A 26,670-nucleotide genomic window follows, 5' to 3' on the forward strand; every position below is an offset into this window, starting at 1 on the left:
TATATATATATGAATCTAACTCAGATTTAAAAAAAAGGAAATCCTGACATTTGTGACAATGTGAATAAACTTGGAGGATTCTTATGCTAAGTGAAATAAGCCAGACACAGAAAGACAAATATTGCATGATACCACTTATATGTTGAACCTTAAAAAGTGAAACTTAGAGAAACAGTAAAATGGTGGTTGTCAGGGGTTGGGGGTGTGGGAAAAGGGGAGATAATGGTCAAAGGGTACAAACTTGCAGTTGTAAGATGAATAAGTTCCAGAGATCTAATGTACAGCATGGTAACTATGGTTAATACTGTATTACATACTTGAAATTTGCTAAGAGAGTAGATCTTTTCTTTTTTTCTTTTTTTCTTTTTCTTTTTTTTGAGACGGAGTCTCCCTGTGCCTCCCAAGCTGGAGTGCAGTGGCGCGATCTCGGCTCACTGCAAGCTCCACCTCCCAGGTTCACACCATTCTCCTGCCTCAGCCTCCCGAGTAGCTGGGACTACGGGTGCCCACCACCACGCCTGGCTAATTTTTTGTATTTTTAGTAGAGACAGGGTTTCACTGTGTTAGCCAGGATGGTCTCAATCTCCTGACCTTGTGATCTACCTGCCTCGGCCTCCCAAAGTGCTGGGATTACAGGTGTGAGCCACCACGCCCAGCGAGAGTAGATCTTAAATGTTCTTACCACCAAAAAAAAAATTAATGATAACTCTGTTGGATGATGGGTATGTGAATTAGTTTGATTGTGGAAATCATTGCCCAAGGCACATGTATGTCAAAATATCACAATGTGTCCCTTAAATATATATGATGTTCTATTTGCCAGTCATACCTCAATAAAGCTGGAAAACATTTAATAAAATTATCTTAAACTTCCCCTTTCCCCACAAAAGGCAGTCCCAGACCCAAGTGACATCCCACAGTACTGTTGGGCTCTGTCCCTGGTAGTACTCACACAATTTTGCAAGATAAGTAACCAAGCAAAAGTCATCTTAGGCTCCTCAAAAGGGCTACATAGATTAGTTATGGAAAACAAGGCAAGGCAAAGCACACTACCTAACAATATTACTTTTTACCTTTCATTAAGCAGCGGAAAGTCTTTTATAAATGAAACTTTACTTGAGAAAGGCAATACATAAGAGCAGAGCTACTTTGTCTGAAACAGGGTTGTGGGTGTGAGGTTGTACGCAGCGTTCTGCTGATTTTACTTCCATCTTACTTTCCTGCTTCCATACCTACCCCGGGGTCCTGAGGATTATCTATAATCTTTTCTATATGATAAAAAGGCACCTAGGGGATAGGGCCATGTCTTCTGTCCTGTTCTATGAGACTCCTTCTTCTATCTGGAATTCCTCCTCTCTTTCCTCATATCTACCTGTTGAAGTCCCATTAAAATCCCATTTAAATTTCACCTCCTTTAAGGAATCTCCTCAGGACAAAATTGATCTTCCTCACTGCAGATGATCAGTGCTTCTGTTACAGCTATAAGGACTGCATATGTTAGATATTCTGGGACAATCCCAATTTTTGATATTAGATCCTAATATGCTCTTACATTCATTTACTTCTCAGATCAGATTTTAATTTTTGGTTTTGAAAATATGGTTATGATAATTATAGTTCTCATGTGTAGTCAGCCTTGTTTCTGAGTTATTGATCTATACAGACATGAAGTATATACTTCCAAAGAGTAGGGATTGAGTCATTTCATCATAATTAATGATCCTTCCTACACCTCCCTCTCTTTTTCATCATGATCATACTTGCAATAATTTATTAATGCCCTAGAACACATGAGGCAGTGTTGGGCACTTATATTAATTACCTTGTTTAATTATTACAAAAACTCTGCAAGGTAGGTATGCATTGACCTCTCTTTTGTGATGAGGAAGCTGAGGTTACCCGGCTAGTAAGTGACTAAGTTGTGATCTGCCCAAACCCAGGCTCTTTCCCGTATGCTACTTTGCCTCCCACAATGCCTCATAGTGTTTGTCTGCATATTCTAGAAATGTTTATTCTGGTATGTAATGAATAAATACATATTCAATTGCTCAGAATTGAAAGCATGGAAAAAGTACAGTACACATGAATTTATCTAGGCTATGAATTGAAATATTTCCCTTTCATGCTTGCATGAATCAGAAAAGAACTTTATACTTGTATTTAGTACTGTTTTAACTCACTCTAGTAATTGAAAAGCAAAGTGAATCCACTGGCATTTTCATTTTACTGGCAATCTATGGGTGAGAAAACTGGCACTCCAAAACACAACAAATACCTCTCCATGATTTGTGATATCTGAGCCACGCTGGATTACCTGAACACAGTCTGGGATCAGCTCTGCTCTGGTAGGGCCTCTCGTGGGCTTCCTACAATAGTCCTGGGAGGTGTAATTACTGGGGACCAAAACAAAACAAAGTGGCTGGCCATTACTAATGCCCCTGATATCTAGGAGTCCTGTTCCCTGGCTGTGCTTGTGAGGAATGGAGAAGGGGAGCAGCTCATAAGAACTTCTGAAAAGGACAGGATTCGGAGAGGGGCTGCTCAGCAAGATGGAGAAAGAAGCCATTATGCTCCTTGTTGCAGTGCTATCTTCCTAGTGTTGTCCAAAGTGCAGTGTAATGAGAGGGGCATTGTGAGGTGTCTAATGGCTGTGAGGTTCTGGCATTTGAACCAATTCAGAAAGTCCTCCTGAGGACCTACTAGGTGAAAGTGTTGTGCTAAGACAGTAGAGGATGCAGAGATGATTATGATGCAATAATGCATATCAAGGTACTTAACAATCTAACATTAACTTTTACTATAAACTAAAATAAAGTAAATGCTGTGGTTAAACAGGTTTTAGGATGTCTCTACTTCACATTAGTTAGAAAATGCAATGCCCGATGGATTACAGATTTAAATATGAAAGGTCCATGTTTAAAACTTTTAGAAAAAAATATGTAAGAAAATTTCTTAAAGCAAAAAAATGCAAAAACACAGAATATTGACATATTTGATCATATGAATTTGATTTCATCAAAAGGGATCAAAAGAAGAGAAAAGAGCCTCCACAAACTGGGGAAAGATTTGCAACACATATAACCAATACAAATTCAATATCCAGCATGTATAAAAATCAACAAAGGGAAGGCAAAGCAAGGTGGCTGAATGGAACTCTCCAGGGGTCGTTCCCCTGCTCAGGAACACCAGATTCAACAACTATCCAAGCAAGAAAGCACGTTCATAAGAACAAAAAACCAGGCGAGAGATCATAGTGCCTGGTTTTAACATCACATCAAGGAAAGAGTCACTGAAAAGGGCGGAGAAAACAATCTTGAAGCTGACTCCAACCCCAGCCCCCATCAGCAGAATCTGTGTGCTCGGGAGAGGAGAGTGAAGTGAGTGTGGCCTTGCCATGGAACTCAGTGCTGCCCTGACACCGTGGAACACAACACAGGGCACAATTCTGCCAGTGCCCACAGAGGGAGCATTTAGATGATCGCTGGCCAGAGGGGAATCCTCTGCACCAGCTGCAGGAACCTGAGTTGTGCCTAGCCCCACCACTGGCTGACTAATGTGGCCTGGGGTCCTGAGTGAACTGAAAAGGCAGTCATGCCACAAGGATTGCAGTACTTGGGCAAGTCCTGGGTGCTGCACTGGGCTTGGAGCCAGTAGATCTGAGGTGCGTACAACCCAGTGAGACACCAGCTCTGATGGCCAAGGGAGCACTTGTATTACTTCTCCCCTAACTCTAGGCAGGACAGCTTGGGGAGACTCCCTGTTACAAAAAGGAGAGGGAAGAGTAAAGAGGACTCTGTCTTGCAACTTGGGTACCAGCTCAGCCACAATAAAATAAATCACCAAACAAATTCCTGAAGCCCCTGATTCTGGACCCTAGTTCCTAGGTGGCATTTCCAGACCCATCCTGGGCCAGAAGGGAACCTGCTGCCCTGAAGTGAAGGACACAGTTCTGGCAGGATTCACCACATGCCGACTAAATTGCCATTGGGCCTCAAATAAACAGCCTCAAATAAACACTGAGGGCCTTGGGTGTGAGACTTAGTACTGTGCTGAATTCAGGTATGACCCAGTACCATCCCAGCTGTGGAGGCCATGGGAATGCCTTTCCCAAGTCCAGGCAGCCCAGCATGGAGATAGGGTCTCCTTCTGTTTGGGGGAAAGTAAGGGAAGAGAACAAGAGACTCTGTCTGGTACTCCAGGAAATCCTCTCAGATCTTAATCAACCCCACAAGGTGCTATGAGTGTTTAAGACTCGTGACATTACTGGGCTTGGGGCATCCCCCCTCCCCTAGTGCAGATGTAGCTGTAGTGATCAAAGACTTCAAACACAACACTCAATTCTCTTTGAATACCTGGAAAGCCTGCTTGAGAAGGACAGGTACAAACCAGGCCCGGCTGTGAAGCTGAAAAATAAATACCCAACTCTTCAATGCCTAGACATTGACAGACATCTACAAACATCAAGAATATACAGGAAAATATGACCTCACTGAACAAAATAAATAAGGAACCACTGACCAACCCCTGAGTGCAGAGATATGTGACCATTCAGAGTAAGAATTCAAAATAGCTATTCAGGAAACTCAATGAACTTCAAGATAACACAGAAGGAATTCAAAATCCTGTCAGATAAATTTAACAAAGAGATCGAAATAAAAAACCAAGGAGAAATTCTGGAGATGAAAAATTCAACTGACAAACTGAAAAATATATGTCTTTCGAGAGCAGAATTGATTAAAAAGAAAGAATTGGTGAGCTTGAAGAGAGGCTACAGGAAAATACACAGAGGAGAAAGAAGAGAGTAAAAAGAATGAAGTACACCTACAAGATCTAGAAAATCACCTCAAAAGAGCAAATCTAAGTTATTGACCTTAAAGAGGAGGTAGAGAGAGAGAGAGAGAGAGAAAAAAGTTTATTCAAAAGGATAATAACACAGAACTTCCCAAACCTAGAGGAAGATACCAACATTCATGCACAAGAAGGTCATAGAACACCAAGCAGATGTAACCCAAAGAAGACTACCTCAAGCAGTTAATCAGTAAGCTCCCAAAGGTCAAGGAAAAAGAAAAGATCCTAAAAGCAGTAAGAGAAAAAACAAAAACCACTCATATATTGAGTAGGAAGATTAAAAGACAAACCTATCAAAATAACTACAATAACTTTTAAGAGATAGGTAGTACAGAGATAGAAATAGAAAAAATGAAAAGTTAAAAGTTGTGGTGATGGAGTTAAAGTTTAGAGTTTTATACTTTTATCCTTGCTTTTTTTGTAATCAGAATTAAGTTGTCATCAGTTTAAAATAATTGGTTATAAGATGTTATGTGCAAAACCCATGATAACCTTACATTTAAAACCTATAATAGGTAAACAAAACAATAAAAGCAAAAAATTAAAACATAAATGCCAGAGAAAAACGCTTTTACACAAATGAAGACAAGAAACAAAAAAGAAAGAGGACCACAAAACAACCAGAAAACAAATTAGAAAATGGCAGTAGTAAGTTCCCATCTATCAATAATAACATTGACTGTAAATTGACTAAAGCCTCCAATCAAAAGACGGAGTGTTTTAACAGATTAAAAAAAGACCCAACTATATGCTGCTCACAAGAAACTCAATTTACCTATAAAGATACACATAGACTAAAATTAAAGGAATGAAAAAAAGATATTCCATGAAAATGAAAACAAAAAAGAATAGGAATAGCTATATTTATATTAGACAAAATAGATTTCAAGACAAAAACTATAAGAAGAGACAAAGAAGGTAATTAGATATTGATAACGGAGTCAATTCAGCAAGTCAATATAACAACTATAAATATATATGTACCCAACACTGAAGCATACAGATATAAAGCAAATATATATACATATGTGTATATGTATACACACACACATTAGGTATATGTTGACATATATAATATTACATATATATTTATATATATAGATATATTGATATCTTCCTCTAGGTTTGGGAAGTTCTCTATTATCCTTTTGAGTAGATATGTGTGTGTGTATATACACTTATATACACACACTCACACACATACATACAGAGAGAGAGAGAGAGAGAGAGAGAGAGAGAGACTGACCCCAATATAACAGCAGCTGGAAATCTCAACACTCTGCTTTCAGCAATGGACAGATCATCCAGACAGAAAATCAACAAAGAAACACTGAACTTAATCTGTACTGTAGACCAAATGGACGTAACAGATATTTACAGAAGACTTCATCTGACAGCTGCAGAGCACACATCCTTCTCTTCAGCACATGGATCATTCTCAAGAATAGACCATATGTTAGGCCACAAAACAAGTCTTAAAAATATCAAACAAACTGAAATTATATTAAGTGTCTTCTCATACCATAGTAGAATAAAACTGGAAGTCAGTAACAAGAGGAACTTTGGAAACAATACAAATGCATGGAAATTAAACAATATGCTCCTGAATGACCAGTGGGTAAATACAAAAATTAATAAGAAAATTAAAAAATGTCTTGAAACAATGAAAATGGAAACACAATATTCTAAAACCTATGAGGTACAGCAAAAGCAATATTAAGAGGAAAGTTTATAGCAATAAACACCTGCATCAAAAAAGTAGAAAAACTTCAAAATAAACAACCTTACAAAGAATCTTAAAGAATTAGAAAAGCATGACAAAAATCAAACCCAAAATTAGTAGAAGGAAATAATAAAGATCAGAGCAGAAATAGATAAAATTGAAACCAAAAAAGGATACAAAAGATCAACAAAATGAAAGGTTGGTTTTTTGAAAAGACAAACAAAATCAATACTAAGAAAGAGAGAAGACCCAAATAAATAAAATCAGAGATGAAAAAGGAGACATGACTACTGATACCACAGAAATTTAAAGGATTATTAGAGATTACTATGAATAACTATATATCAGTAAACTGGAAAACCTAGAAGAAATGGATAAATTTCCTAGACATCCATAATCTACCCAGATTGAACCATGAAGAAATAAAAATCCTGAATAGACCAGTAACAAATAATGAGATTGAGGCTGCTAAAAAGTTTCCATCTGAAAAACAAACTAAGAAAGTAATCCCATTTACAAAAGCTTCAAATAAAATAAAATGCCTAGAAATAAACTTAAACAAAGAAGTGAAAGATCTCTACAATGAAAACTGTAAAACATAGATGAAAGAAATTGAAGAGGACACACACGCACAATGTTTTATGTTCATGGATTGGAAGAATTAATATAGTTAGAATGTCCATACTATTCAAAGCAACCTACAGATTCAATGCAATCCCTATCAAAATACCAATGACATTCTTCAGAAAAATAGGGAAAAAATTCCATATTTATACTGAATCACAAAAGACCTAGAGTAGGCAAAAGCCATCCTGAACAAAAAGAATAAAACTACAGGGGTCACATTATTCAAATTATGCTACAGAGCTATAGTAACCAAAACAGCATGGTACTGGCATAAAAATAGACACATCGACCAAAGGAACAGAATAGAGAACCCAGAAATAAATCCACATATCCACAGTGAATTCATTTCAAGAAAGGTGCCAAGAACATACATTGGGGAAAGGACAGTCTCCTCAAAAATGTTGCTGGGAAAACTGGATATCCATATGCAGAAGAATGAAACTAGACCCTTATCTTTTGCCATATACAAAAATCAAATCAAAATTGACTAAAGACTTAAATTTAAGACCTGAAACTATGAAACTACTCAAAGTAGTTGGGAAAACTCTACAAGACATTGGTCTGGGCAAAGATTTCTTGAGTAATACTTCAAAAGCACAGACAACCAAAGTAAATATAGACAAATGGGATCAAATCAAGTTAAAAAGTTTCTGCACAAAAAGAAAACTATCAAGAGAGTGAAGAGACAACCCACAGAATGGGAGAAAATAGCTACAAACTATCTACCTGACAAGGGATTAATAACCAGAATATATATGGAACTCAGACAACTCAATAGGAGAAAGTAAAATAATCCTATTAAAAATGGGCAAAATATCTGCATAGACATTTCTAAAAATAAAATACATACAAATGGCCAACAGATATGTGAAAAAAAATGCTCAACATCATCATCAGAGAAATGCAAATCAAACCTATAATGAGATATCATCTCACCCCAGTTAAATGGGTTTTATCCAAAAGATAGGCAGTAACAAATGCTAATAAGGATGGGGAGATAGGGGAACCCTTGTACACCGTCAGTGGGAATGTAAATTAGTATAACCACTGCCAAGAACCATGTGGAGGTTCCTCAAGAAAACTGAAAGTAGAACTATCTGATCCAGAAATCCTGCTATTAGGTACTCAAAAGAAAGGAAATCAGTGTATTTTAAGAGATATCTGCCCCCCCTTGTTTATTACAGCGGTATTCACAATAGCAAAGATTTGGCATCGACCTTAAGTATTCATGAATGGATGGATAAAGAAAATGTGGTACATATACAGAATGGAATACTATTCAGCTACAAGAAAAGGAATAAAATCCTGTTGTTTGCAACATGAATGGAACTGGAGGAAATTATGTGAAGTGAAATAAGCCAGGCACAGAAAAACAAATTTCTCATGTTATTACTCATATGTAGAAGCTAAAAATTAAAGCAATTGAACTCATATAGAGGGAGATTAGAATGATGATTACTGGAGACTGGGAAGCGAAGCAGGCAGAAAGGGGACAACTGGGGATGGTTAATGGATACAAAAATAGAGTTAGATAGAATGATGAAGATCTAGTATTTGATAGCACAACAGGGTGACTATAGTCAACAATAATTTATTGTATTTTTAAAAGTATAAGTGGAATTGAAATGTTTCTGATACAAAGAAATGATAAATTCTTGGAGTGATCGATACCCCAATTGCCCTGATGTGATTATTACACATCGTATGCCTCTATCAAAAAATCACGAGTATCCCGTAAATATATGCACCTATAATGTACCCATAACAAAAATAAAAAATAAAAATAAAAAAAGGAAAATACAACAGTAACAATAGAAAAGTGGCGAAGAGGCAACATGCATATCACAGAAGAAGAAAATGAATGATTCAAACATATGAAAAGATGTTCACTACTAACTAGAAAGAAAATTAAAATCATAATGATATATGATTATGTATGTCATTTCCAGCATAATAGAAATGTAATATCAATTTTATATCAAATGATGACAAGGATATAAAGCAACAAGGACTCATATCCTGCACATAGAAGTATACAATATGCTACAAACACTTTGGAAAATTTCCTTGCGTTATTTTGCAAATTTGAAGTTGCTCAGACCCCAGGACCTATCAAATCTGTTCTCAGGTATATACTTGAGAGAAAATCTTGCACGTGTGTATCAGGAGACCTTTAGAAGAATGTCTGCAACAGTAATGTTTTTAATAGTAAAAAACTGGAAATGACCCTAATGACCATCAACAAGAAAATGGTTACTTAAGTTAGTATTTATGTAATAGGAAACTATTCAGCAGTGAAAATGAATACACTATAGTAATACACATTAATGCCAGTAAATTTCACAATGTTGAGCTAAAAATCAAGGGAATATAAACAATGTCTATAAAGTTTAAAAAATGTGAAGCTAAGCAATATATTATTGAGGTATATAGCCATATATGATAAACTATGAGGAAAAGCAAAGGAATGATAATCAAAATTCAGAAGAGTAACTTCTGGGAGATAAGGAGGTGGGAGGGAGGAGACACATTGTTCTATTTGTTAAGGTAGTTAATGATTGCATGGGCATTTATTTACTACTGTTGTTTAAGCTGTATATATATATTCTATAATCTCTTTTCTACTTTCATATATTTCATAATAAAGATATAGCAAACAGTGTGCTATTGCAGTGCTGATGAGGGAGCACTTCATCTGAAAGGAGGTGGGAGTGGGAAATGAGAGGCAGTGATCAGTGAAGTCTTCGTGGTGTAGTCAGAACTGGTTCTTGAAACATGAGGAGGGTTTTAAGGATAGAAACAGACAGAGAGGAGCTTCCACCGGGAAGAACAGGATGAGGAAAGACATAAAAGTGTGAAATGGCATTGTGTGTCCTGGAAACAGCAATGGTTGGAGTATAAATTGGAGGAACAGAGTAGCATACAAGGATGGAAAATGGCATTGGGCCAGGCTGTAGAAAGCCTTTTAAAGAAAATCTGGTGGCTCACGCCTGTAATCCCAGCACTTTGGGAGGACAAGGTGGGTGGATCACGAGGTCAGAAGATCGGTACCGTCCTGGCTAAAACGGTGAAACCCCATCTCTACTAAAAATACACAAAATTAGCTGGGCATGGTGGCACGTGCCTGTATTCCCAGCTACTTGGGAGGCTGAGGCAGGAGAATTGCTTGAACCCGGGAAGCAGAGGTTGCAGTGAGCTGAGATGGTGACACTGCACTCTAGCCTGGGAGACATTGCAAGACTCTGTCTCAAAACAAAACAAAACAAACAAAAAAACTTGTGAACCGATTTGGATCTTATCCTGCAAGCAAAGGCAGGCTGTTGAAGACGTTTGAGGGAACAAGTGGTTTAATTACACCTGTGATTTAGAAATACAATTTTGGTAGTTGTAGGAAGCATGAATAGGAGAAATTTGAGGCAAGTGGGACCCATCTAGTTACTGGAACAGTTCAGGATAACAAAGACAAGGGTCTGTATTGTGGCAGTGGCAATGGAATGAAATGAAAGAATGAATAATTTGAGACCTGACTTGTATTTCTTAAATGTTTGTGCCCATTTCCAGAAAGACACAGACTGAAGCAAGGTGTACTGGCTTATTTCAGGCCAGGCCCTGCTCAGGACTGAGCACGCTCCCTAGTTAAGTAGTTAATTGTGAGCACTGACTCAGGAGCTTGCCCCCAATTCCCTGTTCTCCAATTCCTGATTCCCTGATAGAAGTACATTTTCCAGTTTTCCTGGCCCTTCCCTTTCTAAAGCAAGGAAGGCAGTATTTGAAAACAAACTCTTTCCAATATTCATTAATCCGTCTTTTTGCTTACTTACGCCTGTTCTTAACTTCCCTTTCTGGGCTTTCATTCTTCTCCCAAGGTCTCCTACACAAGCACAGTCATGCTACTAGGTTGAGGAGTCTTTTTCTTCCACAAGAGACTGATTCAGCTGATACTATCCTAAAGACCTGGGGTATATTCATCCTTCGGGCAGATAATTACACAAAGACATGAGACACTAAGATGGCATTAAGATGGCATAACAACAACAACTTGTGGCTGGTCTGAAATGAAAAATGAATGCCCGGAACATCCAACAGGCAGCTGGAAATTCAGGCTAGGTCTTTACGAGGCATGTCAGTCCCTGCCTCTTCCCTGCACCACGCTTGACCAAATAATGAGACATAAACCTGCCTTGGGAATTGTGCTGTTTTATATGGGACCCAGCAGGGGTGATCCCCATATGGAGAAGTACTCAATTCTCCCTTGGTATGATCTCTACTTGTATTTATTAAAAAAGAAGTATCTTGTCAAGTTGACCCATGCAGGAGTCAGATCTTTTCAACCTGGAGAAGGAAGCAGCAATGTTCCACAGCCAGGAGCAATGCCATCTCTGAGTTCAACATGGCCAGAGCTAGGAAGCAGTCACAGGGAAAGAAGGGGACAGGGTCTGACGATGGTGACTGCCAATCAGGAAAACACTTCTGGGCACCCCAGAGAAGAAATGTGAATGGCCTGATATTCACATTTAAGAAGAGAGTACCCAGCTCTCCATAGCTTCTGAGTCGCTCTGCCATGCAAACCAAATCCTGTGTGAATCATGATCAAGGTGCATTTCACACCCATTTTCTGATGAAAATGGAAAGTAGAAGGTAACTGGGCAAACTGAGTGACTCCCCTGCTCATCTTCCAGAACGTTTAGGTCTGGGGGAGAGAAGGAATGACAAAGAATTGCAAGCAGAGAGCAAATTTGCATCAACACTGCTTTGTGAAAATGAAGAGGGAAGAAATTGTAGTTTATTCTCGGACAAAGACAGAAAAATTAAGTTCAAAAGAGAAAATGATACAAGTCTTCTCATTGAAGAGGCGAGTAAAGTGTATTTTTCAGATCACAGCAGTGGTTTGTAAACTTTCTCATTCTTTTCCATAGGCACCGCCCCCCACCATGAATAATTAAAATCAAAGGCTCTCCTCATATTTCTAATGTATTCAATTCCTTTCTATGTCTTTCCATGCCAAGACACAATCTCAACCCTTTGATTCCTTACCAAACCTTTAACTAGCCCTCATGGGAAGATGCTTTTGAAATGGTTCAAAGCTGGGCATCCACTAGAAGAAGAAACAGCAGAGAAATGGAGTCCTCCTCATGTGAGGTAATGAGCCCCTGGATAATTGACAATGGAGCGCCCCACGGCTCTCTTCTCTAATCAACACCACGCTCTCCCTCATTGCTGCAAGTAGCTCATGTAACTCGTTTAACACAGTGCTCATAGGTCGGACTCTGAAAAGAAAAAGGTAATGGATTTGATCTCTGTGAGAGGTTTTTCTCTTCCTTCGTAAAAGGCATGGAGCAGGGCCAGACAATAAAGGGAAAAGAACTCACATTTGCAGACAATCTGAAGGATGATTAAGAGTGATGGCTGAGAGACAACTGGGCATCTGCATGAAATGGTCTTCTGGATGGCTTGTAAAGAGGCATGCTGTATGCAGAGATGAGCTTTCAGGGTTGGCTGAATTTCAGCACCCAGACGTGATAAAACATCGGGTGGACGATCTTTGCAATGCAGGGCCCTCGAAATGATCTACCTGAGCCCATACAATTGCTTTATTTCTCTAGACAGGCTTCTTTATTTCCCTCTTGTGTACTTGTTATATCTATTCTCTCATGCTTTTGATTTCATCAACTTCCTTAGCTCATTTGTCGGCACTGACCTGCTGGGGGTTAGCTCTGCGGGGTTGGTATATTCTGCTAAGCTCTGGCTTTTACATCATTCAGATTGCACTGCTCTCCTGTGTACCTTTTCTACGAGGCTCCAGCACACCTGTTTTGTAACTTTTATTCTGTCATGTTTTGCATACCCCGTGCTCTTGAAGTTCTTCATTATTTACTGTTTGACCTTATTTTACTTTATTTCCATTCTTTCCTTGTCATCCACGTCTGGTGAGAGACAGTTTACATATAAGGAAAACAAGTCTTGGAATGTCACTTAGTTTAAGATTAAAGGCATTTCTTAATGCTAGGCACAATAGGATTTTGCATATACAACGTCACTGATTCTGCAAAATCTTAATTAGATGTATCCAAACGGACGGTGATCCAAAAAAAGCTGACTGTGAGTTAGACTGAATTGCCACATATATTCATATAGTCAGTTACCTGTAAGATCCCATGTCCTGGTTCATCAGGTATCTTTGTGGCCATGGACGTGATAAGCACAGCTAGTGAATGTGCAGAGTTGGAAAACACAACTGCACACTTCTGTTCACATATGTGTTTGGCAGTCAATATTTACTGAGTGCCCCATGTGCACAGCGCTGGGCCCTGGGGTGCCGCGCGCTGTGGGGAGCCGAGAGCAACATAGTTCCTGCTCTTGCAGAGCTTATGCTCTGGAGAGCCAGACTTCATAAAGTGATCAGACACAAATATGTGAAATTATCACTGTGACAAATGCTACGAAGATGTGCCTGTTGCTGGGAGAGCCAATGACAGGTGGATGAGACCCGACTGGAAAACACAGAGTCTTCTCTGAGGAAGTGATGCTTGAACTGGGATGTGAAGGATGAGGAGGACTTGCCCAGGGGAATGCGGGGGATGGCAGGGGGAAGAGCCTTTTGGGAAGAGGGAGCAACATTGCAAAAGCCCCATGGGCAGGAAGAGGCATGGGGAGAGAAACTGGTTGGTGGGATAACAGAGCAAGGGATGGAGGAGCTGTGTGAGATGAGCTGGGAGGGGGACTGGGGATAGAACATGCAGGGCCTGGCAGCCTTGTGATGAGGATCTGATCTTTACCCTGAAAGACCATGGGGTGCCACTGAAGGGTTTTAAACAGTAAGCAGATAGATCAGATGAGTGTTTTGAAAAGGAACCACCTTGTCTAGCAGACTGAGGGGAGGCAAATACAAGTTGATTTGTATTTAAAAGCTTTTGTAGCCTCCTGACACACTTACTTAAAAGATGCTCTCTGTACCTCTGTGCTGAGTAGTGAGTACAGTCGTGCACCACATAATGATGTTTTGATCAACAATGTGAAAGAGATCAAACACACTCACACATTCCTCAGCCCTGGGCCCAACACAAACACATTCCTCCATATATCTCAACTTCCTGAACCCAGCACAGACACAAACACATTCCTCCATATATCTCAACTTCCTGAGCCCAGCACAGACACAAACACATTCCTCCATATATCTCAACTTCCTGAGCCCAGCACAAACACAAACACATTCCTCCATATCTCAACTTTGGAAAAAACACCACCTGGAGAGTCCCCTGATAAAGGTCATAAGTGTTTGAAAAATAACTGAAACTCCCAGAAGGCGGGAACCAATCATAAACGGCCAAATCGCCTTGTTCAAATGTCAGCCAATCCCAAACCTGTATTGCATAAAATCCCCTGTGACTCTATGCCTGTTTACTGCTGACTATATAATGCTGTCTCAGACCCAGCCGGGGGCTCTCAAACAGTTTTTGGTCGGGAGTCCAGGTTCGAACTTGTATTAAAGATCCTTGCCGTTTGGCTTTGACTCTGGACTCTGGTGGTCTTCTTCGGGGAATTAAAGGACTGGGGCACAACAAATGGACTGCATATATGATGGTAGTCCCATAATATTATAATATGATATGTTTACTGTACCCTTTCTATGTTTAGATATGTTAAGATACACAAATACTACTGTGTTAAAATTGCCTACAGTATTCAGTGTAATAACATGCTGTCCAGGTTTGTAGTCTAGGAGCTATAGGTTGGTGTGTAGGAGCTGTAACCTGGTGTGTAGGAGGCTGTACTATCTAGGTTTTTGTAAGTGTACTTCTTTGATGTTTGCAGGACAAAATCACTTAATAATGCATTTCTCAGAATATATCCCTGTCATCAAGAGATGCATGCCTGTATTTTAATAAATAAAAGCACAGGCCTTGGGGAGAAGAGAGTGGAAGAATAGGGGAAATTTGAGAAATATTGAACTAGGCACCTTACCTTTCCTGGAAAATATGATTCCCATTGATTAGATCAGTAAAATTGATTTTCTGTGAAATGACTTGCAGGATATGAGGACAAGCTGTCATTCCACTAATTGCTAGATTAGTTAATTGCTCAACTGATCCTGCTGCTCAGGAGGACTCCTGCCTCCTCCCACCCCTCCTAGTGTGGGCCCCTGAAGCTGCCCAGAGAGGACCTGGTATTTGATCAAGGCTATAGAGCAGCTGTGAGCCCCTGACAGGATAACTTGTTCAGGTCAGAGCCAGACAGCCAGTGAGTTGTTGTGCCAGTGTTTGAATATGTCTGTCAGGCGCCTGCTCTTTTTACTACCTCGCTATTTCCTTACGAGGGAGGAAAACAAACTGACAAGAAAGTCACTATGACAGGTAAGAATTTTCCTCCAAGCAAGTCTTCAGGACAAGGAAGAAATTGAGTAAGCTTAAGGAGGTGATCAGTGAAAGTATCTTAGGTGATTGAAATAAATGAAGTAGATGTAAATTGTGCACCAATGACTGGAGGCCTCAAACAGATAAACTCACCAATGGGTATATATTGCTGTTTTACCCAACTTTTTCCCACTGGGAAATTCTGTGCCCACGTGACAGTCTTTGTTAAGGGAATCAGCCTCAATGCTTTGTTTCTCTGAACTCAAGGGCATATTATTTCAAGACTGTATGCCATGCCATTCAATCCCAATGGCAGGATATGAGCAAGATATGGAGAGGCTCCTCCCCAGTCCAGGCAAAGCCTCCAGCCAGGCAGGCCTGCACATTTATGGCCCAGACAAGCCACCTGGGTCCTGTGGAAGATAAAATGGGATTCTGCAGTGCTGAGGTGACAGTGTGTGACAGGGTGGAGTTACCGTAACTTGGTTGTTAAAGGTAAATGTTACTAACTTGTTTCTAGCAATATGGTGGATTAGATTCCCTAACCTTACCGTTGCTGAACAGGGAAGAAAGTAAAGAATCCTCTGATGCCAAAAGCAAAGAGTCCTGGAGAATAAGAGTCCTGGAAGGTAAACAACTACCAAAAGCAGCTTTTACCCAGAAAATAACTACTGATTCCTGGGCACCTTGAGTTTCCATTTTGATGACTGGGCAATAACGATAGAAAATCAGCTTAGGGGCTACAAATGGAAAGTCTAATAGGAGATCCTTGCATGAACTGGAACCCCAAAGAATAATTCAAAAGAGGGTTGGAAAATAAAAGGGTAAGACAGAAAAAGTGAAACTAATAGGAAAAGAACAAAAATGATAGAATTCAATAAAAGTATAAGTTAATAAAATTAATGTAAATGGACTAAAATGACCACGGTGAAATACATTGTTACAATATAAAAAATCCAGGTTAATAGGCCAGAGAAACACATGCAGTATAAAGACACAGAATGGTTAAAAGTGAAAGGATGAAAGAGACATACCAAAGAAAACTAGCATGCTTATAATAATATCAGACAAAACCGACTTTTAAGCAAAAAGCATTGACAAGAGATGCAGTAGGTCACTACATAACGAGAAGGATTTGATTCACTTGGAAAATAAAAGAAATACCTGAGTACCAAAAAACATGCCCTCAAAACATACAAAGTAAAAGCTGATAGCTCTTCAGGCTGGGCGTGGTGGCTGATGCCTGTAATCCCAGCACTTTGGGAGGCCAAGGCAGGAGGATTGCTTGAGCTCAGGGGTTTAAGACCAGCCTGGGCAACATTGTGAGGCCCCATTTCTATTTTTAAAAAAATTGATAGCTTTTCAAAGAAAAATTTGCAAAACGATTAGCAAAGATTTTTAAGAACCTACCCCAGTATTTAATAGATCAAATAGACAAACCTTAGTAAGAATATAAAATAGTTGAATAGTTCAATAACCAAACTTTATCCAACGAACACATCTATACAACACTGCACTCAACAATTGCAGAATGCACATTCTTTCCAAGCACACTCGGATTGTATATAAAAAACGCAACATGTTAGGCCAAGTTTGTAGCAAGACTGAAATCATGTGGTGTATTTTCTCTGAAGACAAATTAAGAATAGAAAACTAACTAGAAAATCCCCATAGATTCAGAAATAAAAAAACAGGCCGGGTGCGGTGGCTCAAGCCTGTAATCCCAGCACTTTGGGAGGCCGAGACGGGCGGATCACGAGGTCAGGAGATCGAGACCATCCTGGCTAACACGGTGAAACCCCGTCTCTACTAAAATACAAAAACTAGCCGGGCGAGGTGGCGGGCGCCTGTAGTCCCAGCTACTCGGGAGGCTGAGGCAGGAGAATGGCGTAAACCCGGGAGGCGGAGCTTGCAGTGAGCTGAGATCCGGACCTGCACTCCAGCCTGGGCGACAGAGTGAGACTCCGTCTCAAAAAAAAATAAAAAAAAAAAAAATAAAAAAACAAAAACACCTTCTAAATAATCCATGAGTCAAAGAAGAAATCACAGTAGAAATTAGAATGTGTATTTGGAACTTAATGAACATACTATATATTAAATCTATAGCCTTAAATTTGTATATTAATAGAAATGAAGAGAGCCTAAGAACTACTACTGTAATCATCCAACTTAGAAAAAAAAGAACAACAGAGTAAACCCAGAAAGAATGGATGGAATGAAATATTAAGTATAAAAACAGAAATGAATAAGCAAGAAGACAAATGTGTAAGCTGACTCTTTGAAAAGAATAAAAGAAAACTGAACAATCTTTGGCATGATTAATAAAGAAAAATAGAATACCAGAACAGTAGTCAAATGAAAGAGAGATAAATACATAGGAGACAGGCGAGGTGTGATGGCTCCCAACTGTAATCCTAGCACTTTGGGAGGCTGAAGCAGTAGTATTGCTTGAGCCCAGAAGTTTGAGACCAGCCTAGGCAACATGGTGAGAGCCATCTCTACATGAAAGAAACAAATCAGCCAGGTGTGGTGATGCACACCTGTGGTCCTTGCTACTTGGGAGGCTGAGGTGGGAGGATTACTTGAGCTCAGGAGGTTGATGCTGCAGTGAGCCATGTTTGTACCACTGCACTCCAGCCTGGGTGACAAAGCAAGATCCTGTCTCAAAACTAAAATAAAATAAAATAAAAATAAAAATGATATAAAAAGTATGAAAACTAAGATGAAATAGGTAAATTATTAGGAAGAAAAGCAGTTTATCAGGATAGACTTACAAAGAAATATAAAATCTGAAGATAATTATTATAAAAACATAATTAGTGAACTAAAACTTTCGCATGAAGAAAACATTCTAGACTTGGATGAGTTTGCAGGTGTCTTCCACCAAACATTCAAGGATAATTCAAAACATACATAAACTTTCCTAGACAACAACCATAAATACCAGCAACAAAAAGGATTATTCTATTTCTCATTTTATAAGGTTAGGGTAGCATTAATATCAAAATCATTCCAGGATACTACAAGAGAATTATAGGCCAATCTTACTCAATAACATAGATATAAAAATCTTAAAGGAAATAACAGAAAATTGAATTGATCAATGCATAAAAATGACATATCATGAATAAATAGGGTTCATCCCAGGAGCTCAAGAGTAACTGAACCATAAAAATCCTTTAATATGATTAATCATATTAATTACCATATAAAAGAAAAAAATCAGATGATATTTTCTATGGATACAGAAAAAGTAGACAAAATTCAACATCTACTCATAATAAACTCTCCTAGCAAACTACTAATAGAAGAAAACATCTTTAACCTGATAAAGGTTATCTATAAAAATGCAGTAAACATCATGTTTAATGAAATTTTAAAAAGCATTCTCTTTAAGATTAGAAATAAACAAAAGTGCCTGCTTTGACCACTTCTATTCAGCATCATACAGTAAGCCAAGCCAATGAAATAAAAAAAAAAGAAATAAAGGGACTTAAAAGGAAAAAAACCCCAAAACTCTAATTATAGAAAATGTGATTTTTATGCAGAAAATCCAGAGGTAGGTACAGATAAATTATTTGAAGTAATAAGAGAGTTTAGTAAATTTTGCCTGCTGTAATTGGTCAATATACAAAATTCAGTTGCCTTTCTCTTCACTGATTATCAGTTAATTTTAAAATTACATTAAGGCCGGGCGCGGTGGCTCAAGCCTGTAATCCCAGCACTTTGGGAGGCCGAGACTGGCGGATCACAAGGTCAGGAGATCGAGACCATCCTGGCTAACACAGTGAAACCCCGTCTCTACTAAAAATACAAAAAACTAGCCGGGCGACGGGGCGGGCGCCTGTAGTCCCAGCTACTCGGGAGGCAGAGGCAGGAGAATGGCGTAAACCCGGGAGGCGGAGCTTGCAGTGAGCTGAGATCCGGCCACTGCACTCCAGGCCGGGCGACAGAGCGAGACTCCGTCTCAAAAAAAAATAAATAAATAAAATTACATTAAAAGTACTATAGCCAGGAGAAGAATAAAGTTGGAAGACTGACACTACTCACCTTCAAGGCTTACTATAAAGCCACAGTAGTCAGGACAATGTGGTATTGGTGAAAGAATAGACAAATAGATAAATGGAACAGAATAGACAGAAATAGACCTACATAAATACAGTCAACTAATCTTTGACAAAGGAGCAAAGGCGATGCAATGAAGAAAAAATAGTTTTTTCAACAAACGGTACTGGAACAACTGGACATCCACATGCAAAAAAAATGAGTCGAGACACAGACCAAAACACCTTTCACAAAAATTAACTCAAAATGGATCCCGATCTAAATGTAAAATGCAAAACTATGACACTCCTATAAGATAACATAGGAGAAAATCTATAAGACCTTGGATTTGGCAATGACTTTTTAGATATGACACAAAAGGCATAATCCATGAAAGAATTAGGAAGCTGGATTTCATTAAAATTAAAATTTTCTGCTCTGCAAAAGACCGTATCAAGAGAATAAAAGGACAAACCACAGACTGCGAGAAAATATTTATGAAAGATGTATCTGGTAAAGGACTGTTATCCAAAATGTACAAAGAACTCTTAAAACTCAACAATGAAAAGGAAAATAACCTGATAAAAAGTGGGCCAAACACCTTAACAGATACCTCACCAAAGAAGGTATACATATGACAAATTAGCATATGAAAAGATGCTCCACATCACATGCCATCAGGGAAATGTAAATTAAAACAACAATGAGATACCACTGCATGCCCAACAGAATGGCCAAAATCCATAACAATGACAGAACCAAATGCTGATGAGGATATGGAGAAACAGCAACTCTCATTCATCACTGGTGGGAATGTGAAATGGTATAGCCAATTTGGAAGACCGCTGGTTGTTTCTTACAAAACTCAACATACTTGTATCACATGATCCAGCAATTACATTCCTTGGGTTTTACTCAAAGAAGTTGGAAACTTATGTCCACACAAAAATCTGCACACAAATATTGATAGCAGCTTTATTCATAATTGCCAAAATCAGTAGGGCATCCAGACAATGGCATATTATTCAGCACTAAAAGAAATGACATGGAGGAAAGTTAAATGCGTGCTACTAAGTGAGAGAAGTCCATCTGAAAAGGCTACTACATACTGTGTGATTCCAACTATATGACATGGTGGAAAAGGCAAAACTCTGCAGACAGTAAAAAGATCTGTGGTTGCTAGGGGAGGGAGGAATGAATAGCGGAACACGAAAAATTTTCAGGGTAGTGAAAATACTCTTTATGATGCTATCATGTGGATACATGCCATTATACATTTGTCCAAACCCATAGAATGTACAACACTGGCTGGGTGCGGTGGCTCACGCCTGTAATCCCAGCACTTTGGGAGACTGAGGCAGGCAGATCACCAGGTCAGGGGATAGAGACCATCCTGGCTAACACGATGAAACCCTGTCTCTACTAAAAATACAAAAAAATTAGCCAGGCGTGGTGACATGTGCCTGTAATCCCAGCCACTTGGGAGGCTGAGGCAGGAGAATTGCTTGAACCTGGGAGGCAGAGGTTGCAGTGAGCCAAGATTGTGCCACTGCACTCCAGCCTGGGTGACAGAGCAAGACTCCTCAAAAAAAAAAAAAAAAAAAGAATGTACAACACCAAGACTGAACCATACTGTAAACTATGGACTCTGGGTGATAATGATGTGTCAATACTTATTCGTCCATTGTAACAAATATTCCAGTCTGGTGGGGAATGTTGATAGAGAGGAGGCTATGCATGTGTGGGGCAGGGAGTATATGGAAAATCTCTGTGCCTTCTTCTTAATTTTGCTGTGACCCCAAAAATTGCTCTTAAAAAAATGAAAAAAAGAAGACTGGGTTAAAAATAATAAAAGCATATATTCACTCAACACATGCATTTGTGTAAAGATTTAAAAAATACTGTATTCAAGAGTAAAATAAAACACAAAAGTACCTGAGAATCAGTCTAACAAGATATTTGCATGTATGTTATGGAAAAGCTATAAAAGTTTATTTAAGCACTTCATGGAAAATCTATATAAATGGATTACATCATGTTCATGGAAAGATTCAATATTATGAAGATGTAAATTTTTCCACATTTATATATGAATTTCAAGCAATTCCAATAAAATTCTAACAAGATTTTTTAGAAACTTGACAAGCAAATTCTAAAATTATATAGAAGGGCAAAAGCCCAAGAACATCCAAACACCCCTGAAGAATTAAGATGTGTGTCTGGGGGAGAGAAAGTTTCCCCATAAAAAAATCAACACTCATTAAAAGGTAGATAAGTATGGCATTGATGCAGGGATAGACAAATAGACTAGTAGAACAGTATAAAGAATCCATATACAGACCATTGCATTTACAGAAATTTAATTTATTACAGAGCTGTCACTGCAGATTGGTGGGAGGGGGGGTGGGTGGTGGGACAAAGAAATACTCATTAAATGATGCTGTGACATGTGGTTATCCCTATGGAAAAACTGAGATTGAGGTTCTACCTTATATCATACAGAGAAATCAACTGTAGGTGATTAAAGACTTAGATATAGAAAGTAAAACTATACAACTTTTAGAAGAAGATATAAGAGAAGATGTTTAAGACCATATCTTGGAGGATGATTTCTCAAACAAGACACAGAAAGCAGAAACTATAAAAAAGAAAAAAGGTTAAGCCAATTACACTAAAATTAAGACTTTCTTATTATCAAAGAGCATCATAAAAAAAGTGAAATTACAAGCCATAAGCTGGCATAAGATATCTGTATCACATTAATTGATGAAAAATGATCACCAATAACATATAAGCACTTCTATAATCAACACGAAGAAATATTCAACAGAAAATGGGGAAAGACATGTACAGGCATTTTTTATTTAAGAGAGACATGAAAGTCTAATAAAAATAAGAAAAAATGATGAATATCATTTGTAATCAAGAAATGCAAATCCAAATCTAAAATATATCATTTTCTACCTACCAGAATGAGAGTTTAAAAGTCTGAAGTACAAATCTGTGAGTGTGTGTAGTAAGAAAAACCTTTTTACATGCTAATACAAGTATAACTTTCTATGACCACCTGAGACAATACTTTTGTGTTACTTAGGTAAGTTAAATTTGTGCCCTCTGAGGCATATAGTCTAGTCTAGAGAAAGTCTTGCATAGGTACAGCAGGAAAGATGTACAAAGATTGTATGAGTTACAACAAACTTGGAAACAACCAAAGTGTAAACTGACAGGGAAAATCTCAAATGTCCGTAAAATGGAAAAAGATAATTATTATAGGTTGTAGCATATTCACATAATGAAATAATTTGTAGCAGTGAAAAATAAATGAACTATGGCTTTATGCACCAAACTTGGATAAATCTCATGAACATAACATACAGAAAGCAAGCCACAGAGAAGAACATGTACAGTACGGTCCAGTTACATAAAGTTCACAAAGTGTGCAAAGCTAAATGATATAGTTGAGAGATACACACATCTGTGGTAACAATAGAAGAAATGTCAAGTGCTTTATTTAGGAAGGTGGTTTCCTCTGAGGGCTGGAGAATAGGAGAATGAAATCATGGGAGCTTGGTAATGTTCTGTTTTTCAAGTGGGGCTATGGGTTCATGGGTCCTCGAATCATTGTTAGTATTTATACTTATTATATATGTTAGAAATATTCTTGTAAATGGTTTTATGTTTAATAAAAACAATACATAAACCAGGATGCTTTCGTATTGGCTAGTTATATCTGGTCTATAGAAGGAAAGGTGACAAATTTAAAAGAAGCTAATTTCAGGGAATGTTTTTTTCCATTTTAGAAAAAGATGGGCAAGTGGTATCTTTTTTGTGCATTGATTAGTTGAACAAAATGTTTTAGGTCATTCCAAAGCCCATTGCAGGCAGACTTTTGCATCATGTGAGTTTCAGAAAGTAGGTAAACCATTTTATAAATAAGCTTATGTGATGCTAAGTAGGCAATACAAATGGTACCCAGCTGCAGGTGATGAAGTTATGAAATAATGTTCTTTTCACCATAAAATACATTTTATGGAAATGCGAACTATATTACACTTTTATGGAAACAGGAAAATATTTTACCATTTTAAGAGCAAACTTGATCTCCTTTCAGATTCTCTTTTAACTTGACTCTCAGATTTTTATTTAAGCACTTAGAATTTCTATTCTTTCTCTCCAAATGTCTCCTGATTTCTTACATTCCCTGTTTTACTGAGCTTCTCCAATATTATTTTTTATGTTCATTATTTTTTGCCTGTGTTTTCTATTTAGTTTCGGTTTTTAATTAGGTTATATTCCTAGGAGCTTTGTATCAGAGATTTATTCACTAGCTATGCAAATTTCATCTCTCCCAATTTTGTTAGACTATTTTACAAATGTAAGTCTTCTTTTCATAAACAGATCCAGTAGTATTTTCTAATAATTTATTATCCTTTTCCTTAAAATCTGAATGTCCATTGTGTTTCTCTTATGACGCCAGCCTTCTTGAGTGACTGGAGAAAAACAATCAGACATGACAATGATATATCTCTATTTATTATTCCCCTTATTTTCTGCATTCACAGATTGTGTTTTGTTTTGTCTATTCAACTTTTAATACATCAGTATTAACTGATGTTGAAAAACCATCGAGTATAATAATTAAAGTCAAAACTTGCTACTCTCCAATGGTTTTTTGATAAAGCGAATACAGTAGTTTCCCCTCATACCTCTTGCATATATTCCAAGATCCCCTGTGGATGCCTGAAATCATAGGCAGAACTAACCCTATATACACTGTTTCCTCTATCTATCTATCTATCTATCTATCTATCTATCTATCTATCTATCTATGTATCTATGATAAAGCTTAATTTACAAATTAGGCACAGCAAAGGATCAACAACAATAAAAAAATAGAACAATTATAACAAAATGCCAGCATCACTACTCTTGCACTTTGGGGCCATTACTAAGTAAAATAAGTGTTACTTGAACACAGGCGGTGTGATACCATGATAGTCAATCTGATGATCGAGAGGGCTGCTGAGTGACCAATGGGCAGGGAGCATCTACAATGTGGATAAAGGGCTGCTTCACCTTCTGGGAAGGACAAAATTTCAGCATGCTACTCACAATGCTGCACAATTTAAAATGTATAAATTGCTTATTTCTGAAAATTTTTATGTAATGTTTCCGGATTGCAGTTGACACAGGTATCTATAATAAAACCTCAGAAGGTAAAACCTCAGAGATTCACATAAAGAGCTTCCTAAAACATAGCCTGGTAACCCCACTCCTAGAGTTTCTGATTCAGCAGGTTTGGGTGGGGCTAGAGATCTGCATTTCCACCAAGTTTCCAGGTGATGCTGATGCCAGGAACCATGCTGATAACTATTGTTCTGGCTTAAATTCTGTAAGAAAGAGGAATCTTTTCCTGCAAGGGTATTTCTCTATTTAGGCTTCTTTGCCTTGGGAGTACTGTATATATACAGCAGTGAGTCATTTAGACTCCTTGTTAAAATACATGGCCACTGTTTGCAACCTACAGAGACCAGCCCTGTAGTCCACCGTGGGTCTCTATCTCTCACAGGGCTCTGGCCATTTCACTCATGGTCTTCCTGCTGTGTTTCACTTGCACTGCCAAGATTAATTTTGTTTTACTGAACTACTTGTGAGCTGGCCTTACAGCAGGTTAAGAAAGTGTCCTTCTGGCTTATAGGAACGTTGTAGAGCCAGGAAACCATGTGGAGGTCCATCTTCAAACCAGGGCTAGACGGGGTAAGAGGAGGGTGGTGCTAGATCAGGGCGAGGGCTGCCAGTCTCTGGTGTCAGCCCTGCCTGGGTTTAAATTCCAACTCGGAGGCTTCCCAGCTGTCAAAGGATTGTGGTGGGAGGGAGAAATAAAGACATGATGTGCCTGCTTTCTGCTTTTGGACTGTGGATAATTCCCTGACTTGGAAATGCGTATCACAGAAATGTAGACTTGGTGGTAGAAATAACAGATTCGGTCATTAGGGAAAATTGGTTGGTGAGGCTCTGCACAAGAACCCAAGGTTCCGGAACCCCAAAGCCACAGCTTTTCTTTATTAACTTAAAGAGGCAGGAGGGAGGGCAAGAATAAATTCTAGATTTTATTCATACACACACACACACAGAGAGAGAGAGAGAGAGAGAGTAAAGAGACTAATATTTTATATTGTTAACAAGCTTTGTTTTGTACCCTTAAATGAAGAATCAGTTACCCATCAATCAGATGCCTCAGAGTAATTATGAAATGAAAAAATCTACTCTCAACTGTATACTCTAATTGGAAAATTTCTAATTGCTGTCTTTTTTTTTTCCCTTGAGACAGAGTCTCGCTCTGTTGTCCAGGCTGGAGTGCAGTGGCGCTATCTTGGCTCACTGCAACCTCTGCCTCCCGGGTTCAAGCGATTCTCCTGCCTCAGCCTCCTGAGTAGCTAGGACTACAGGCGCATGCCACCATGCCCAGCTAATATTTTTGTATTTTTAGTAGACATGGGAGATGGGGTTTCACCGTGTTAGCCAGGCTGTTCTCAATATCTTGACCTCATGATCCACCCGCCTCGGCCTCCCAAAGTACTGGGATTACAGGTGTGAGCCACCGCATCCAGCCCCTGTTGTCATTTTTAAGAACAACCTGTATCCATGAAGCCAAATCCCTTTTTCTTCTAATGCTTCTGTCTGCATTAGACAAAAGACCAAAAGACCAGTCAACACAAAGGAAAAATTTCCCAGAACTCCCGCAAAACTATGTGATTAATCAATATGGGGGAAAAAGCACAAAACTAAAAATAAATTTCAAAAGATTCAACCTTAATGAAAACAGAATCATCAAACCGTAGAAAGAATTATGGAGCAATAATGTTTCCTTTTCAAGCTATTTCTTAGATTTCTTTCATTTGCTCTTTAGAAAAATAGTACTTTATTGAGGTTAATCAATTAGAAGGTCATAAGCAGAAAAATGAGAATGAGAGCTATTATAAAATAGCATTTGGTCAAACCTTTAAGAAACTGGGTCATTATGAACTAGAAAGAAGGCAAACCTACAGCAACTGTGCTTGACAGCATGCTTTA

The 26,670-nt window shown here is 38.5% G+C and overlaps 1 protein-coding gene across 2 annotated transcripts in view; it reads right to left on the reverse strand.

Annotated features, from left to right (window-relative positions):
* MAGI2 (membrane associated guanylate kinase, WW and PDZ domain containing 2) overlaps nt 1-26,670 on the reverse strand; it is a 1,515,811-nt gene that overhangs the window by 87,506 nt on the left and 1,401,635 nt on the right. The window lies entirely within an intron of this gene.

Source organism: Rhinopithecus bieti, unplaced genomic scaffold (assembly GCF_001698545.2).
Source record: "Rhinopithecus bieti isolate Rb0 unplaced genomic scaffold, ASM169854v2 scaffold_11291, whole genome shotgun sequence".
Classification (NCBI taxonomy): domain Eukaryota; kingdom Metazoa; phylum Chordata; class Mammalia; order Primates; family Cercopithecidae; genus Rhinopithecus; species Rhinopithecus bieti.